This window comes from Camelus dromedarius, chromosome 15, assembly GCF_036321535.1.
Source record: "Camelus dromedarius isolate mCamDro1 chromosome 15, mCamDro1.pat, whole genome shotgun sequence".
In the NCBI taxonomy this organism is placed as follows: Eukaryota; Metazoa; Chordata; class Mammalia; order Artiodactyla; family Camelidae; genus Camelus; species Camelus dromedarius.
Genome location: NC_087450.1, coordinates 35,629,382 through 35,648,244, shown reverse-complemented (window position 1 = coordinate 35,648,244; position 18,863 = coordinate 35,629,382). Strand labels below are relative to the sequence as shown.

General features: G+C 39.3%; 1 protein-coding gene across 14 annotated transcripts in view; it reads right to left on the bottom strand.

The window, feature by feature from the left end:
* Window positions 1-18,863, bottom strand: part of SLC8A1 (solute carrier family 8 member A1) — a 394,428-nt gene that overhangs the window by 144,025 nt on the left and 231,540 nt on the right. The gene's annotated exons all lie outside the window — the stretch shown is intronic.

Below are 18,863 nucleotides of genomic sequence, written 5' to 3'. Positions count from 1 at the left end.
ACACAAAGCCCTAGTCAATTTCAGCCTGGCTCTGAATGATTGAGGTCTTTTCCTCATGCTGGATACTTTTAAATGAACAGATTCTACCTCAGTTCTCAGCGGGGCTTTGCTCTTTGTGGACTGCCACCCCCAGCCAGCCTGTGGACAAATCAGTAAAGAATCAGTTACACTATGCAGCAGCCACGGCTGGAGGGTGGGGGCACTCCTGAAATCAGACGTTTCTCACCACCAAGGAGAGATGCCGGAGTCTCAGCATCAGCTGTGGGTTTGCTTAACAAAGGGAAGGAACGTCTAGAGGGTAAGACTCACTCTATTCATCCTCTGGAAAACATCTGCTGTGTATATTTGCCAAGTGATAAGGAATCTAGTAAATCAAAAACCATTTGACAATGTACAGTGTTCAAAGGTAGCTTCCTGGCTCTTGAGTTCTATAAATGGCCAAGTTAAAATAGAATTGTACAAGCTGAAATGGGCTACGATACACACCATATGTTACGGCTGCAACAAAATCAAAAGAAGAGGAATTCAGTATAAATTGAGAAGCATTCTCGCTCAGACTGACACAGTCTTACGGAAGCCGCACATCAGATTTCTACCTCTTGTGCTGTTCTGTGTACCGCTCTCTCTCCCTGATAGGGCATCATTCTCTTTAATTGGCCGGTCTATACCTGATCCTTCTGATAGCCCCTTCCAGCTCCCAGCACAGGCTAGGTAGATACATTAAGTGTCTGTAAGCTAAGAAATATGTTCAAATCACTTTTTTCCTTGTGACAACATTTATAGTAAAAGGCCAAACGTCCACCTGGAAGAGCAATGTGCAAATCTAGAGTAGATTAACAGAATCTTCTCAGGACACTGTAGGAGGACAATTTTGCAACCCTGGAAGCTGGCAAGGTAAGATTTTTGCACAGTCTGATTATACACCCCATGTACCTGTTTGCTTCTGCCTGAAAAAGATCCATTAACATACAGGACCCCCCCTAATTTAGCAGAAGAAACCAAACCAAACCAGACATGTCCTTGCATTAATAACTTTCTTTGGTTTCATCTTACTTAAAAAGTTGACTCTTAAAAAAAAAAAAATCACTCCTTCCCCATATTATTTACTGTTCTCTTGAGATGCATATTGTGATAAATGCATAAAAAGCATTTTTTATCAAATCAAATATTCCCAAGTAGACATCACATCCAGTTTCTAAGCTATAATCACATCTTATATATTATTATATCATAGGTAATGTAATTACATATTATGTGTCAGAGAGATTTTGAATGCTTTACACGTATTACCTTATTTTATTCCACAAAACCTATTTTATGGATGAGGAGACTGATGTTTACAGGGGTCAAGGAACTTGTCCAAGGTTACACAATTAGTAAGTTGCTGAGCTGGGATCTATAGGTCTTTCTCAGCAGCCTTATGATTTTAATTGTTATGCTCTATGACCTATCTTGCACTAGTTAATAAAACAGTTATTCAATTCATCTCCCTGAAGAGTTTTCACAGATTTTAAGTGCTTCTTTTCCTGGTTTGGCAATAACTTCATTTTTAAGCCATACACACACAAGTTCAAATGAAGGGGGAAAAAAAAAGCAACAACTCATGCTCCAGACAGAGACTTTATAGTTGCCCTTCTTGGTTATGGGTGGTTCCACCCACACTACAAGCACGTGATACACATCCATCAAGACTTCGCTTTAGAAACACATTCTGAAGAGGGGAAACTTGAAATATGCAGACTATGGTCCTGACTCCACCAAAGAATGCCTGCTTTTATTGGGTTTACCCTGTAATTACACAACTTTGGGCCAGAGCCAAACAGGGCAACCGTTTTTCTACTTAGATTTTACTCAGTATGGTTCGCTGTAAATGCTTCCAGCCAGTTCCCAAGATAGACCTGTTCACTGCAGTTGTTCCTCAAGCCCCTTCAGCAGAACCTCACGTAACAGCCACATAGCCCAGATATCGGGGCTGGTCGGTCGGCTCAGGAGTCCATCCCTCTGCACATCTGGCCATTCAGATCTGCCCACTGAGCGTGTTGAGTTCCAATACCTTCCTCCAAATAGACTTTTTATTAAAAAATGTTGCTGCTACCAGGGTGGTGCAAACATAGTCTTAACTCTCAGTGCCTGGCAAAGCCTGTAACAGTGTTCTGTTTAAACAAACAAACAAACTAGCATTTTCCATTATTGCCTCAGATTCTTCCATTTTCCCCCTTTTCTGAAATGTAATATCTGAAGGGTGGGAAATAGTCATTTAGTGTGAAAACATGTTGCAATGGAAAGGCCAAACATACTTTCTATAGAAGAGAACTTGCCCATCTTCCTGGGCAGAAGTAGGAGTTGGTACCTTAGAATCGACTCTTAACTCGGTTAAAGCTTTGAGCCTTGGTCACATTTCCAAGAACAGGGCGTTGCTTTCTATAGCATGCCCTGCCTTCTCCAATGGAGAGGGCCACTGTCCCCAGAGAGCATTGCAGGTGTGGGTGAGATACACTGCTTAGCTGAGACCTGCCATGGTCCTAAGCAGTGAGACTCCAGGTTAGAACAAATCCAGAGAAGGCTTGTTTCACTTCACTTGCCTAGTGACTGGAAATGCTTAGTTTCAGAATACAGAAGGAGCCTGACCAAAGCAACTTTAGAAAACATCAGAGGGGTGTGTGTGTATATGTTTTTTGGTGTATGTGTGTGTATATGTGTGTACAGATGGATCTGAGGCATAGATTTTACTAATGCGATTATTTAAATAAACTCTCTCATATGCTAGAGCACCAGATGGTGTTACAAAAACGAGGGGAAAAGGGCTCAGGGCATTTATGTCACATTAGCTGCACTGGCCTGCATTCAAATGATAAATATTTTAATGGCTCCAGTTTACAGCTCTGCTTAAAATTTTTTGTTAGTATGTTAATAGAATCAAATTTACACACAGAATTCTAATAAAAATGTATAAATAATTGGATTTTACAAGAGAAATGGACTTTAGGGATAATCTCCAGCCCTCATTTTAAAGGTGAGGTCAAGACAAACCAAAATGCAGAGAAGCTGAGTGACTTGCCAAAGGTCTTACAGGTGATTGAAGGCAGAACTGTGATTAGAATATAGGTTCTCTGAATCCATGTTCAGTGCTATTTCCACTATCACCTGTAACAGATTTAGCAGCAAAAATAAACATGTCAGCTATGCTCAATTATCAATAAAATGTTGCCACAATATTTTGTTAAGTGTGTGTTTCCTGACTTCAAATGTGATGGAAAGTAGTAATTCTGACTCCATTAAAACAGATTGCTCGATTTAAAAAAAATCTTCTTTCTCTATTACACCAAAAATATTTATTAAAATTTTAGAACATCACATTCCAGGGGATAAAGAAACAAAAATTTCAGTTTTTGAGGACATTAAGATATATTAAGAGAAAAAAATGTTCCATTGTGGATTAAAAATACCAACTATAAAGTGCACTTGTCCATGGTCATTTGAAATTTAAGATTTCCCTACTGAGGTCTTATTGGAGGGTGATAATAAAATATGTCAGCTTTTTTCTAGGTTTAATAAATCTCCTTTGACATATAGTCTGGGCATAAATGGATTGACATCTGTAACCGAATTAAGAGATGGAAGGAAGGAAGAAGAATGAAGGTGGGACTACTGGCTACTGAGAGAGGAGTACTAGTTCTAAACTGTAGAACCATAGGTCATTTGTGGTTTTGAAAGGATTGTATTAATTGTCTATTCATTGTAAAGTATCCTTTGGGTCATAAGCAATTTCAAAATAAACAAACAAAAAATCGACATCCAATGATGTCTTTTACTTTGATTCCACATCACCAAGGGCAAAATAGATTTTTACTTCTAGGGTCTTCTGGTGAGAAAGAGACTGACTAGCAGAACTTAAGATCTGATCACCCTGCCAACTGCCTTAGGATTGTATCCTTGGGTCCTTTGTGTCTGGCTGTGACACTTTCTAGAAAGCTAACGCAGGATGAATACCAGCTTCCAGAAAACCCCATTGCTTTGGAGATGGAATTAGGGCTCCTTCCAATTTTCTTCATGATGTTCTAAGAAGTTGAATTTTAAAAAAAATAAAACAATGACTGCTGAAAGAGATCAAGCTAAGAGCTGTTCAACCACACTAAAAACATAAGCTGATCAATTATTTGCTGCTTAACCTCTCAGAGCTGCCCTTAGTGCATTAGAAATATCTGTTATAATATCTATCAAGGGGAAGATAAGCTTCTTGATCTAATCAATGTCCATCCACTTTGAGAGTAGATTCTCAAAACCTTTTGAAATGAGTAGGACACAGGTTGTGAAAACTTCAAGTAACTTTACATGGGATAAATACTAAAAAACAAAACAATGTACACCACTAATCAGTGGTTCTCAAAATTCAGTCTATTCATTTGCATAATTCACCATGGTCCATAATATTTTCATAACCCTTTGTGTTTCTCAAATGGGTGGAGAGGCCTGGGCACTACCCCACCATAGTCTCCATGGTGAGAAGGTGAGGAGGTGTTTCTCTCCCCGCCACTCCCACATTATTGAGAAGCACTATTCCAGATGATTCCTTCAAAAATATTCAAGCTTTTAAAAACTTGGCTTTTAAAAGATTTTTTTATTTCAAGTCAGTGTGAATATTACCATTGTTTTGAATAACAGCAACACATTTCTCATATTGTAGTAATACATGTTGCCAAAGAGTCATTTAAATACTGAGAATATTGACAAACTATAATGTATTATGTGGCTCAAAAATGCTTCCTGGTCTGATTATCTACCGAGACCTTATTTAAAACAAGGAAGGGTGGAGACTTCACTGGAAATGACTCATTGATGTTCAATTTGTAGATTTTAGTTGGAAAAAAAATGTACTTTGATAAGTAGTAATAGTTGTTTCAAAGAAAGGTGTGGAGGTTCTATTAAGGAATAATTATCCAAATCTGCTGATCTAGTTGGCTATTCTCAAAGCCCTTTGTGTGTGCGTATGTATGTGTGTGTGTGATATTTTTTAGGTAATTCAAATCAAGCCATTGTTCTGTACCCTAACAACCTACAAAACAATTTCATAACTAAAGCTGTTAGAGGAACATTGTGATGGATATTAAAAAATAGTGGAAGAATAAAAATTATCTAGAAATACAGTGAATTATTTCTTAAGGATTACTTATTTAGGGGAAATTATTTTAAATGTGTAAGAAAGGCGATTTTGGAATTAAGCTGAGTAAAAATTCTTGCTTTATCACTAAGGGCCATTCGATAACTTACCTAACAACTTTGAGGTTCAGTTTCTTAATCTAGAAAATGGGAATAGTATATACATTACAAGGAGATTATAAATACTAACTGGAGGAAACAATCTAAGACTTTGGCAAATAACAGGTGCTCAGTATTACCAATGTCAGTAAAATTAGTGATTATTAATTGGCATTTGGCAACAAAAATGGTCTGGACAAATTTTCAACATACACATGCCCTGGTCCCATGACTGGAGAATCTAAGTCCAAAGCGGGACTTGTGTGTTTGGAGAAAGCCCTCCAGAGAATTCTGATGGATGCCTCCTGTTAAGAATGACTGATTCATGTTCTTTTTCACCCTAAATTAGCACAAAATATTGAATATAGTTTCTTGCACTATACAGTATAAACTTGTTGTTTATCCATTTTATATATATTAGTTAGTATCTGCAAATCTCCAACTCCCAATTCATGTATGACTGAAGCATTATGCTGGACACTAGAAATTGACACAACATTGTAAACTGACTATACTTCAATAAAAAATATATACACATACAAAAAAAAAAAAAAAGATGACTGATCCAAAAGGGGAAAGGGTGGTGGAGAGATAAATTGAGAGTTTCAGAGTAGCAGATACAAACTACTATATATAGAATAAACAATAGGGTCCTACTGTGTAGCACAGGGAACTATATTCAATAGCGTATAATAACTTATAATGGAAAATAATATAAAAAAGAATACATATGTGTATGTGTGTGTGTATATATATACTGAATCACTATGCTGTACACCAGAAATTAACACAACAGTGTAAATCAACTATACTTCAATTTTGACTATGGCATTTATGCCCAGACTCTCTCTCATTCAGGCAGGGAATCTTACAATGAAAGGTCTCAGCTTCTCTCCCTATCTCCTTGCCCTTTCAGACCCAGAAGTGGTAACAGGGCCCAGGTGTGGCCAGTCCCACAGCAATGCACTGATTCGTGTGGTTTTCCACACTCTGCCCACACCCTGATAAATAATCCCATCAAATCATCCTAATCTGAATGTGTCATTAGTTTGCTGCTTCCCTGGCTGATATGGAAGAAATTAATAAATAAATAGTTGAGTATATATGTAAAACTAAACTTCAATATATTAAAAAAAAGAAGGGATAGCCTTGGATTTCAAAATTGTAGAATAGATAAACAAGATTACACTGTATAGCACAGGGAAATATACACAAAATGTTATGATAACTCACAGAGAAAAAAATGTGACAATGAGTGTGTATATGTCCATGAATGACTGAAAAATTGTGCTGAACACTGGAATTTGACACATTGTAAAATGATTATAAATCAATAAAAAATGTTAAAAAAAAAAAAAAAAAGAATGACTGGGCCAGTTAATTTTAATCTTTTCATTAGATGTACTTGTGGAATATGATTTGGTCATCATTGCAGTGATCTGCTAAAGAAATTTCCTTCTAGCCAAGAGTACCAGTATGGTTTAAATTTCTTCACAGCCCACATTTAATTTGGGATTTGGGGAAGGATAAACGGAATTTTTCCCAAAGAACTTCATCACAATATAGTTGAGATAACTTAGGTATATTTGTATACAAAAAGTGCCTATGGCTGTTCAGGAGTTCCACTGATTGTATCACAGAACTCAGGGGTTAAAAGTTTGATCTCTAGGTTTTTCAGCCTTTTCTGCTTTGTGGTCCCTGGTCCCTCAAGCCATCATGAAGACACCAGGCAGGAGTGTGTACAGATCTTTGGAACATACTGAAATTACTGGGAAGAGTTAAATATTAGCAACAAATGGTTTTATTCAATAATCATTCTAAAGGTTTTTTTTTTTTTTAAAGAAGAACTTCAAATATTTGATTTCTAAATGGGATATTTCTAAAATACTAGGGTTTGAAAATGATTCTCTTTTTAAAATTAAAATAAAAAACTTTAGTAGAAAAACTTCGGTGTGCGAGGTGGATAAGCTTTAGACAAAGGAAAAACCAAACCTGCAAGTCAGAGATACAAAAAATATCTACTTCTACCTCATGTTGCCAAGGAGACCGTGTAAACAGACTAAAACAAAGAGAAGTGGCTGGCTGGCAGTAAGGTAAATGTGGAAAAACCTCTTCGTTGTTGTGTGGCATGCTTCTTTTCAGAAGAGCAGGAAGAGGAGGCAGGCAGAGTGCGAGAAAAACAAGAATCCAAGAGTCTTCCTTCCAGGGAGGGTCAGCTGAGTCCCTGAGGGATGAACTTAGCAGACCCACGTCAAATGGTAGTAAATCCTCGGAAACAGAGCTCGGAAGCCGTGTGCACTGTCTCCTGACTCCTGTCATACTTTAACCCCTGTGCTTTGATAAACTGTGCAAAGAGGTAGACTCCTAGGGGATCTTGTCATTCAGACATTCAGCCTCTGTTTGCTTTGTGCCTCCCAGGCAGGAGGGGACGCCTGTGAGTTCACCGAGAGGCTGAGCAACTGAGTCTGCGTGACAAAGGGCACCATTTAATAATTAAATACACACACAGTAAGCCTCATGCGACTTACATCTCTGTCCTCTTTTAGAACTGTATCTAATCCAACCATGTAGCCAAATGCAATTATTTCCTCTTCATTAGCTTTATTCACTCAACACACACGCAGGGCATTAAAGATAAATGTGTAAACCAAGCAGGACCCTGTGGGGCCTTCCCTGGGCAAACCACCCCCCCACTCCATATCCTCTGCTGTAGCTCCTTTCTGAAGTACTCAGATAATAGTATCTTGTGTATATTTCCTGAGTTTTTCAGATGCTAAAAACCACCACCAACAGGAAGAAATGAACTACTTGATGATCATGAGCATGTGGCCCCCAGGCCTTCGGGTGCCTAGGCGTCAACAGTGTTGTTACTGCAACATCAACCAATCAGAGGACTGTGCAAAGCTGACCACGTACCCTGTGACCCCCGCTCCCTTACTTGGTCTTTAAATATGCTTTGCTGAAACCCTCCTGGGAGTTCAGGGTTTTCTTGGGCATAAGCCATCCCATCCTCTGTGCTAGGCCCTGCAATAAACCTGTCTCCATTTCAAACTCTGACATTTTGGTTTGTTTGGCCTCATGGTGCATCAGGCACAGGAACTTCCCTTCGGTAGCAAGTGCAGTGTAGTTACAAGTAATCCGACTCTCAAAATGCTTCTAGAGTGTGGTTTAGAAAAATGCTCATTATAAGTTTTAGCAAAACAAAATTTGGTTTTACACCACTTATATGTGCAATATGATTACAGATCTGTATAATTCTTATGCAAATAATAAATTAGTGAATAATTAATGGCCAATAATAATGGATGTGAATGAAAACCATGCATTATTGTTTTTTCCTTCTTTTCTCCATCTCCAAATTTCCTATCATGTGCCTGTATGACTTTATTCCTGCAAAGAGCATTTCGAATTTATTAATGTGAATTTTGTTTCGGTTGTTGTTGCACTTGGCAGTTTCTTCTTCTTCTTTTTTTTTTAATTGAAGTATATAGTCAGTTTACAATGTTGTGTCAATTTCTGGTGTACAGCCAACCTACGCACAATAGGGATCTCAGAAGGAGAAGAAAGAACAAAGGGGATTGAAAAGGTATTTGAAGACATCATGACTAAAAGCTTCTCAAACCTAAAGAAGGAAACAGCTATCCAAGTACAGGAAGCACAGAGGGTCCCAAACAAGAACTCAAACAGACCTCCACTAAGACATATTATAATTAAGATGACCAAAGTTAAAGATAAAGAAATGATTCTAAAGGCAACAAGAGAAAAACAAAGAGTTAGTTATAAGGGAACCCCCATAAAGCTTTCAGCTGTTTTCTCTACGGAAACACTGTTGGCCAGAAGGGAGTAGTAAGATATATTCAAAGTCCTGAATAAGAAAAAGCTGCAAGCTAGGATACTTTATCTGGCAAGACTATCCTTTAGAATAGAAGGAGAGATAAAGAATTTCACAGACAAGCAAAAACTAAAAGAATTCACCAACACTAAACCTATCCTAAAAGAAATATTGAAAATTCTATTCCAAATAGAAAAGAAGTAGGAAGCCACAGAAATGAGAAAACCATAATTGGAAATGCAGAAACTACAATGAGTTACAAGCAAATAAACATGAAGGTGTAAAAAAAGGCAGTTTATTCTTTTGTAGAGTTCTAAATGAGCATGGGTCAGCTCAGCTTGGCAAAAACCAAGATATGAAATGGTTCTTTCTGCAGTTATAAGTTTGTTAGCAAGATTTTTTTTAAAAAGACCATATCTTTTTTAATGTGCCTCTTCAAACCTGTCATCATAGAAGTTGCTTCTTTTGAAGGAAGATAAAGCTTGCAAGCCAGATCTTACTTAATTGGAAAGCTGCCACTTAATCAGAGGGCAAATGTTAGCATTGGTAGTTACACATTAGAAGACAAAAGTTACACATGAAAAGAAAAAATTCTTTCCAACTGCTAACTCATCAATAGATTAAAACTAGAAACAAGATTGGAGTCTTAAGTCATTTCTTTACATTGCAAAGGTCAAAAAGAACACCGCTCTGTAAGAAGGCAGTCCACAGTCCATGCTCAGAGTTGGCATGTTAAATTAATAACATTTTATTTCTCTAGCAAAAGTCTCCTAACCTGACTTGTTTAACGTGCTTTTCGTCTTTGCAGGCTGTTGTAATGCTGTATCAAACAGCCTCTTCAGAAAGGTCATCAGAAAACATGAAGCTAAATGCAGCAAAGAGTTACTGTCTTGAAATCTCAAAACTATCATTTTCTTTATAGAAATGAGTTTAAAAAAATTTTATTGAAGTATAGTCAGTTACAATGTGTCACTTTCTGGTGTACAGCGTAAGAAATGGGTTAAAATTTATTTGCTCTTTTTTTTCAATTTCAAATTTCCCTCCAGAACACTGTGAGTTTTAACCTGCAAGACACATGCTTCAAGGTAAGACCACCCTAAGGTGATGCAGTTGGTGGGAAGAGGGGGTAAACTGATCAGATCCACCAAATTCTCGGGAGACTGTGAAATTCCGCCAGCATATTTGTTTCTGTTCATTTTCACAAGATTGACAGGCTCATTGTGTTAATATTGACATCTCCACTTGAGAGCTCATACTGTGCGATTATAATTTTGCATATGTTAATGATCAGACAATTATATCAGAGACTGAACATTTGGACTGATGTGCGAGGCACCATTTAATTATAAGAACAGGAGGTGATTGAGCCCTGTCATTGATTCTTCTGTTCCTTCCATTTTGTCTCTTTTTTCCAACTTCTATTTCTTCCCAGATTTCCCTCCTTTTCTGCTTTTTTCCTCCTCTTTCCTTCCTTCCCTCTCCCTTGGTAAATGATAGGTCTTTTTTTTTTTTTTTTTTTTTTAATGCCATCTTTTTATGGCGGTACTTGAAATAAGAATTCTTTCCTCCTAGTGGTTGTTTACCATCTGCAAAGGTGAGAGAATTTGAACACGGCAAATAACAATGAATTTGAAATAAACTGAAATGGAACAGTGTCTCTTCTCTCCCCCACCTCCATGGTGGAAACGATGATATCCTCACCATCTGCACCCTTGCAGGCTGTGAGTGGGCAGAAAATCAGCTGGAGATGCAGCCCACAGCCGGGTTCCAGATCTGCAGCTTCTGGGAGGTCCTAGAAGCTCACGGTGCCTCCGAGCGATTGGACAGTCTCTTGCCATGCACATTCGAAGGGAAAATGTAAAAGATTTTTCCAAGCCATTTTGTACAGAGAGGATCCCCACTACAAAAGGAGGCTAACGTGGAGTAGGGGACCGTGTTCTGGACTGAGCCTCAGAGAACCTTGGTCCTTGAGGCCCTCCTTTTGCAATTATGAAATATTGGGTCTGGTGCTTTACCTCTCTGGAGTTTGGCTTTCTCATTTCTAAAGTGAGAGCTTTCAGCTTCAAAATTCCATGATTCTGTTGGAAAATATGTGTAGAAATAAGAGAAGAATGAAAGTAGGTTGAGGATGTCTCCTTTGCTTTGGTTGACAGGCTACATTAAGAGTAGAATATTGGGCAACATAGGAGTAGGGGGCTGGAGGATACAAACTACTGGGTGTAAGAGAGGATCAAGGATGTATTGTACAACACGGGGATATAGCCAATATTTTGTAACAACTGTGAATGAAAAGCAACCTTTAAAAACTGTATAAAAATAATTAATAGAGATTAAAAAAAAAAAAAAGCCTTCAACTAAGTGGAACAGAAAGAGTAGACTATCCCTGCACCCCCAGAGTATGTCTGTGAGGCAAGAAAAGTAAGCAAGATGCCAAGCTCTTCCCATTAATTAGTTGAGGAAAGGTGATTACTCTGACCCTGGGAGACTTCCGCTAAAAAGATGGAGGCAACGATTCCATTTGGTGCCCTCCGTGGCACCACTCTATGTCCATGTGTGTATCAGAACTGAAATCAGGGCCGTGGTACAGTCGTCCCAGTTTGCAAACTGGAAAAGCTGCTCCTCGTGCTATGCTCCGACTCTGAAATCCACCAGAAGCCACAGGATGGGTAACCACATGACAGTACTTGTGCGAAAAGCCACCCTGTGACCTTGTGAGAAATTTCTAAAACCGTAAGAGACACAATATTTTTATTTGATTCCTAAAATGAACATCTAACGATACTGGTTCCTCCTCCTAACGGAATGTCGTAACAGCCTTTAAGGGCACTTCAGAATTCTATGAAAGAAGACAACAGGTAATAGAACAGAAAATCACCTTTGTGGGGGCGCTGTTTGGACTCTAATGGGGTTTCCCTAATACATTTTCAAACCAAGGTTCACTGGCCAAAATATACTTTTGTGAATCTGAGATGTATATTAGTTATGATACAGCCCTGTTTATATGTATATATTTATATGATAAAAGTGCCAAAATGAATGTAAAAGACAATCCTCATTTTCAAATGCTCCAGAGTGGAGGTAATTCTGTCTATACCGTCTAAAGTGTTCTACTGGATATATTTAGTATGCTTGTTTCCTTTCAAATAAATTGTATGTTCCCTTTGGGGCACATTCTTGCTTTATCAATGGGCTTGGTGGAGTTTTTTGTTTGTTTGTTTCGTTTTCAATATTATTCAGCACTTCCTGATGCTGAGGCCAGGCAGTCAGGGCAAACAAAAAGGCTGTAGAGAACCAGGAAGGCCTGTCTGCACTTCTGAGCTGGGCTCTCCCCAGAACACACCCCAAGTCCACTGGGTGCGTGAGGTCAGAGGCACTTTCTATATCCATGGGGTTGGGCATCCTGGCTCTAGCCCTCCAACCTGCCACCTGGCATGGGATGGCTTGTCACACCACACTCTGTAGCTGTGGGGTAACACTGTTGGAGAGGTGGGGCGGGAAAGCTTCTGCAATTTAGAGCAGCAGGTGAGTCCATCCCACATCCAGCCCCAGAATCTCTGCAGCTCCACCGGCCAAAATATGGAGTTGAGTCCATCAAGAAAATAAATTACATATATTTATTACATATTTAACAAATGATATATGTATGTATGTGTGTGTGTGTGTATATATATATATGTATGTATATAAATACATGTATATATTCATAATTCTCAGCCTGAATCTTAGAGTCCGCTATAATCTTTTTAGATCTGTTTTAGTCAAAAGCATGGGGAAAATTACTTGCAGATCTTGGCTCATTTTAAATGAACTCCTCCAGCGTACTTTGGAGGCTTCTTAACATACCAGCACGCTTCCATATACTTCAGAAAACATTTTTAGATATACCACAGGGGACTGTCTTTTAGACAAGTTCTCAACATGCTGCACCTAAACAGATGATGACATCTGACTCACTCTATCTCTGATATTCACTCGCTACCAGCTCTAGACAGAGAATTAGATCGGCCAAAATCAGAGGAACCTTAAGGAAGATAATGAAACTCCTGTAAAAAAAAGCAATGACAATTGTGAAGACAAGCTCTTGAGTACCCTTTCTCTGACCTTCTTTTTTTTGACTCTCCTCACAGGCAGCCTAACTGTGGCAGGGACATCATTAGCGAGGTCTCAGAGAGAGGAAACTGATTGCAGAGAAAGCCGTTATTTTCAAGAGCATATCAGATCACGGCGAAGCATATTACGCTGACACTCCCCTCTGTAACAATCTCGTCTTTCCTGGAGTTAATTAAAGCAATTAATTCCCTTCCCTTTCAAAGCAGAATGATTACATAAATAGATAATTTGCCCATCCAGACCCATAAGGTAAATGATTTCTCTGCACTGTCCTCTGCATGTCAAAAAACCTAACTGAACTAAATTATCCTTGTTCTTTCTATCACCTTTCGGAAATTCTCCAGCAACATTTTCTGCTTTGTTTCCCTGTCTGGTTGGACAGCAAAATCACATCTCCACGTGGACCCAGGAATCTGAGGTTCACTAAGACTTTCACACAGCAAAGATGGGTGACGCTCCCACCTGTCACCGCAGTGACTAGAGCCCAGAGGATGGGACGGCAGGAGGATCGCAGGTGCACACACTCTGATAGTCACCGCTGAGCTTTCTTCGACAACAATTTACCAGTGTGGGTAATGCTGACAATAATTAGGCAAACAGAAAGCCAAACAATTGTAAGAAAAGCTGTCAAACATTTTGTGTTATTATCCCCTGCGCAGGCCTGTGATTTATCATCCCATAAAAAGCACATTAAAAAAAAAATCTCAAAACAGTGACATTTTGTTCAAATTACAAGCCCCAGCTTCCCTGACTGCCTGTAGACTGACATCTCCGATGTCAGAATTAATGCTTGGCAATTTGTTCACATCAGTTGAGCATGTCTCTGGGGGTGGGTTCAAGTCACCGTTTGGAAGAGCTGATGTGCCTAAGCAGAAGCAAAGGACCTCTCAACATGTGGGAAGCCAACTGCCTTCAGACTTCAAAATGAGATAAAGGAACCAACATCTCTATTTCCTCCTTAGATTCCTAGGATCACACTGGTCCTAAAACTTGAAATACGGTCTTCTGCACCAAGGCACCTATCCATCATCTCTTCATCCCTCTTCACCCAAGACCCTGAAGTTGGTCACATTTTAAGGGCTTTAATATCTTCAGTAGAAAATCAAATTTCCTGATGATGTCCTCGATGGCTATAATTGAACCAGAAAGAAGAAGAAATGGAGACAGTTTTCATCCTTTTCTATTCCAGTTTCTTTAGAGTTTGGCACAGTTCTATGGATAAATTCTCCTCAATTGAGAGAAGTATGACAAGGAGACCTTCTTTTAGGTATACTGAGCCAATGACACAGATGTAAGGTGCTAGTATTATTATTTTATTTTCTAGAGGTCTACAGACAGTCTCTAAATTAGATATTTGGTTTGCGAAGTGTTGAAACGGACCCTAGAGGTCGGTTACTCTAAATTTTCAACTAATGAGGGAAATCCTGTCTACGATATTCCTGGCTGATGTTCTAAGCCAGAATGCTTCCAAGGATGGGGAAAGGGGGGTCCTTCCATGACAAACACCTGTATGCTAAAAGACCTAAGATTTGTGTCTCCAGTGTCTTCAACAGTCCCTCCCATGCCTTTTTCAACGTTAAGATCCACTGAACAGGGGGAGCCCCTGCCCTTTAGATACTGCCTTGTTTGAATAGCCAGTTCTTTCTATCCTGTTGTAGGAATTCCTTCCCACTCCTTATTTCCCTTTTCTCAGTCTTTATACACACAAGAGTACCTTTTCTTCTCATGATCCTCTTTTATTAGAGTTTGAACAGTCACTGAGTATCATCAGTATCTTCATTTTAGTCAGGTACATTTCAATTTGTAGAAACAGCCAATAGTCATTTGACTGGCAATATGGCAAATCATGCAGGTTAGCACACAGAGTAAATGAGCTCTAATTTCCCCTTGACCATGTATCTTCTTCTGTTAACCTTTCCACAAGGCATGTGATACCCCCATGCTGATTGCTGCATGCCCAGGGACCCTCTTAAATAGAGTAATCCCAACTGTATGGCACTTCGGAATTTTTTCCAGTCATATTTCCTACCAAAATGTATGTATCTCATCTCTCATATCTAAGAAAGTTGACAGTGAATTCAATGGACTAATTTAAACTAGGGTGTTCACAGCTTCCATCTGAACACTTGAATTTGACTGCAACGCAACTAACATTTATACATCAACAGTGACTCATTTCCTTAGTCCGAGAAAGTGAACAGAGGTTTGACTCTCCTTCTCATTCCTCTTTACATACAAATGTAAATTATCCCCCACAACCTGCTCATCTAACTCTGCAAGCTATTTCTCAAGGGAAAACCACAAGGGAGGACCAGGTAAGGGATGTACAGAACTCACTAAAAACCCATCTCAGCTACAGAATGAACAACTCAAAGGTCTATAGCCTGTGGAAGGTAAACCTATGATGTCAGTTGAAGATAAAGAATATCTTCTTGACCAACCTCACCAAATCAATTTTTAACACTTCTGTCCCACGGGCTTCCATCCAACTCTGATTGACCGAGACTGATCAAGAACAAAAGCATTGACCATAAAGACCAAAATCAATGAACTCCTTTTTTGAATTCTCTCTTGCCAAAGTTGATGATTGAATAAATTTAGGGACAGTTACATTTATATCAGTTATACCCACAGTCATTGGAGGAAAGGTAATATGACTTCACCCTTCCAATAAAGCAGATGTTGAATTAATAGCTTTGGGTTCCTTTTAACCCCAATTGTGACACAGTTTACTGAAATATTATCTTTCCTTTCTGAGATAAGAAGTTTTTGTTTTTTTTAATTTATATCTCCCACATGTAGCCACAATCTCTGAAACATAATGGCACATTTTACATATCTGGATCCTTTCAGGCAAGAAAGCTAGGCATACAGTTTTCTCTCCCTCAGACCTGAGTGTGTGTGGCAAACAGTTCAGAAATCAAAGTTTTTTCAAGAACTTTTCACCTGTTTCCATCCACAAAATCCCAAGTTGGGGGTTTGGGGGGATAGCTTAATGCAGCCACAGCTGGGAACACAGTTTGTTAAAGAGATAGAAAGGAAGAAAAATGGAAGGATGCCTATAAATTTTTCTTTACAATCTAAATATGTTGAGTATATAAAGATTACAAGAGAACCAGGTCAAAATGGCACTGGCTGTACTCTGGGAAATCTCGGCCACGAGGATCTTCTGCAGCAGAAAGGTGGGCTGTTCTACCACACTAACTGGAAGGCCAGTCTGGGGTGTGCTCGCTGGGTGTGTCAAGATCAATTACCCAGAAGTCCCTGTGGAGCCTCTCGTCCTTAGGAAACAGGGAGCCCAGGCTATCAGTACTCCGCGCACATTAACAGCTTGTACTTGCAGAGGGAATCATTTTTCAGCTCCCTTCAGATTCTATTTATTGGTTATTTTCTCCCTTGGCTGAAAAGGTTTCTCCTTGGTACTAAGCAGGGGCACCAATCTAACAGAATGTATTAGAAACTGCTCTATCGGTATTTCACTGGGGTTCTACTGGGGTTGAAGTGCTCAAACAAAATGTGGTAAAAGTTTGAGGGCATTTGAGGTGACTTCAATGCCAAGGTCTCACTTGGCTGAGCTGTTTTCCTGCTCTCAGAGGTGTAGGCAATGCTAGTTTGAGGTGGGAGGTCTGGTAGACCCTGAATATGAGGCAGCTTTTACATCAGCCATTCGAGGAAGATCCCATGCTGTTCTGGATGTCAAGATACTACGCCTTCATTTATGTGCAAGTGTGAATGAATTATTTAAAGAGGAAAATGTGGGAGTGAGCACTGCATAGAAATGCAGCTCAGTCTTTGCACTGGGATTTTCAATATGTATAAACATTTTCCTCTCATACCTTCCAGCCTAAGACAAAGAGAAAATGATAATGGAGCAGATATAAAGGCAAGTTTCGGGGTAGGTAAAAGAAGAGCATTCCTTTATTGCTCTTATCAAAGCTAAAAATTTTGTCTTCTTTTGTGTAGTGTCTGTTGAGAGCTTGCTCCACAAATAGACTGCAAGCTCCTTGAACACAGGGAAGGTGGTGGCTGCACTGTTCATTACTATGTTGCCAATATCTACTCCAGTTCTTGGCACAAGGAACGAAAGTCCAAGTAAATACTTTGTCTCCTTCAAACCAATGGTTCCCGTTCTTCTCCAAGTGAGAAGTTGGTATGGATTTTCTTGAGACTTGATAATGACCAAAGCCAGTGGTGGCATGAAGATTATCTGGTAAAGGTGGTGTCTGATCTATTGGGAATTCCAGCAATATCTGACTTGGCCATCCCATGGGTAAAATTCTATTATGTCTTAGTACATCTTGGTCTAACTGGTTTATAAACCATTTTAAGCTATAAAATGGGAAAACTGTTTTATTTTAATGACAAAATAGAATAGCATCCATTTGTTCATTCCAGAAATATTTTGTGAGCCCCTGCACTGGGCCAGAGACTGTTTTGGATTCATGGTGAATATGGTAGACAGTTTGTCTACAGAGCTTTCACTGTAAGAATGCATACGTGATTGGAGCTGGTGGGCATGGAGGCCACAACAGCAGTTCTAGGCCAAGCTGCTCTAAATAAATGATGGGAAACCATGAGAGACCCACTAAAATTTTGTCCATATTTAGTTCTCCTGCCACCTCTCTCACCAACTAAGCTGGGAAGAGATAAATCGGGAAGCACAGAAGGATGTGGGGAAAGAGATATCCAGGGATCAGTGCAGTAACGTTGTTCTTAGTAAATGATCCCCCTGTAATTCCCAAAAGGGTAAGATATTTAAGCATTGAAATGACCTAATGATATGACCCTGCCAACTCTAACGTGGTTCTATAATATAAATATCATTTCAAAGAATAATCTAAAGTTCAAACAACCTACAGATCAGAGTTGAATCATCGTTTGGGGGGTTAACAAGCACAATTTAAGTCATAGCTCCACTATTTGCTGGTTGATTCATAAGAAAGTTCCTTAACCTTTCTAAGCACCAGCTTCATCTGCAGAGCGGTGACATTACTGCCTGGGTTATAGGATTGTTGTGAATACAAAATAAAATGTTACAGTGCATTGGTAGCATGGTAAGTGACATGCATAGCAGCTGAGTAAGAGTTCATGGTTATCATTCAACAGAAATGGAGCCCACATTTCATTAATAATTATTAATCACAACACTCAGAGGAGAGCAGTGCATGTAATTTACAGGTAAGAAAATGAAGACTTAAAGGGGGTAGAACACGAATACTTCCACTGCTTCTGGGCACAAGGGAGGATTACATTTCACCTTCCCCATGAAGGTGGCCTGTGCTTTGCTTTGGAGAATGAAATGTGAGAGAAGCATGTGTCACTTTTGGGTGGAAACCATCTTCCCTTCTCCATGCCACCAGACACAGTGATGTTCCAGAAGGAAGATGGTCCAGCATCTTGTGTGCTGAAGTGAGGACAATGTAGAGCAGAGCCCTCTGCTGGTGACGATGGACAGGCAGCATGAACCGTAAAGAAGCCTTTCTTGTTTTAAGCCCCTGAAACTTTAGGAGCCGTCTGTTATTGCAGCAAAACCTGGTTTATACTAACTCGCCCAATATTACAAGCTACTCTGGTCTAGGAGTCAAACTCAAGTCTTATGATATTAAGGCCAATGCTGACTGTACTACTTTACAGATATCCTCACTGCTTTTTAGAAATAAAACCC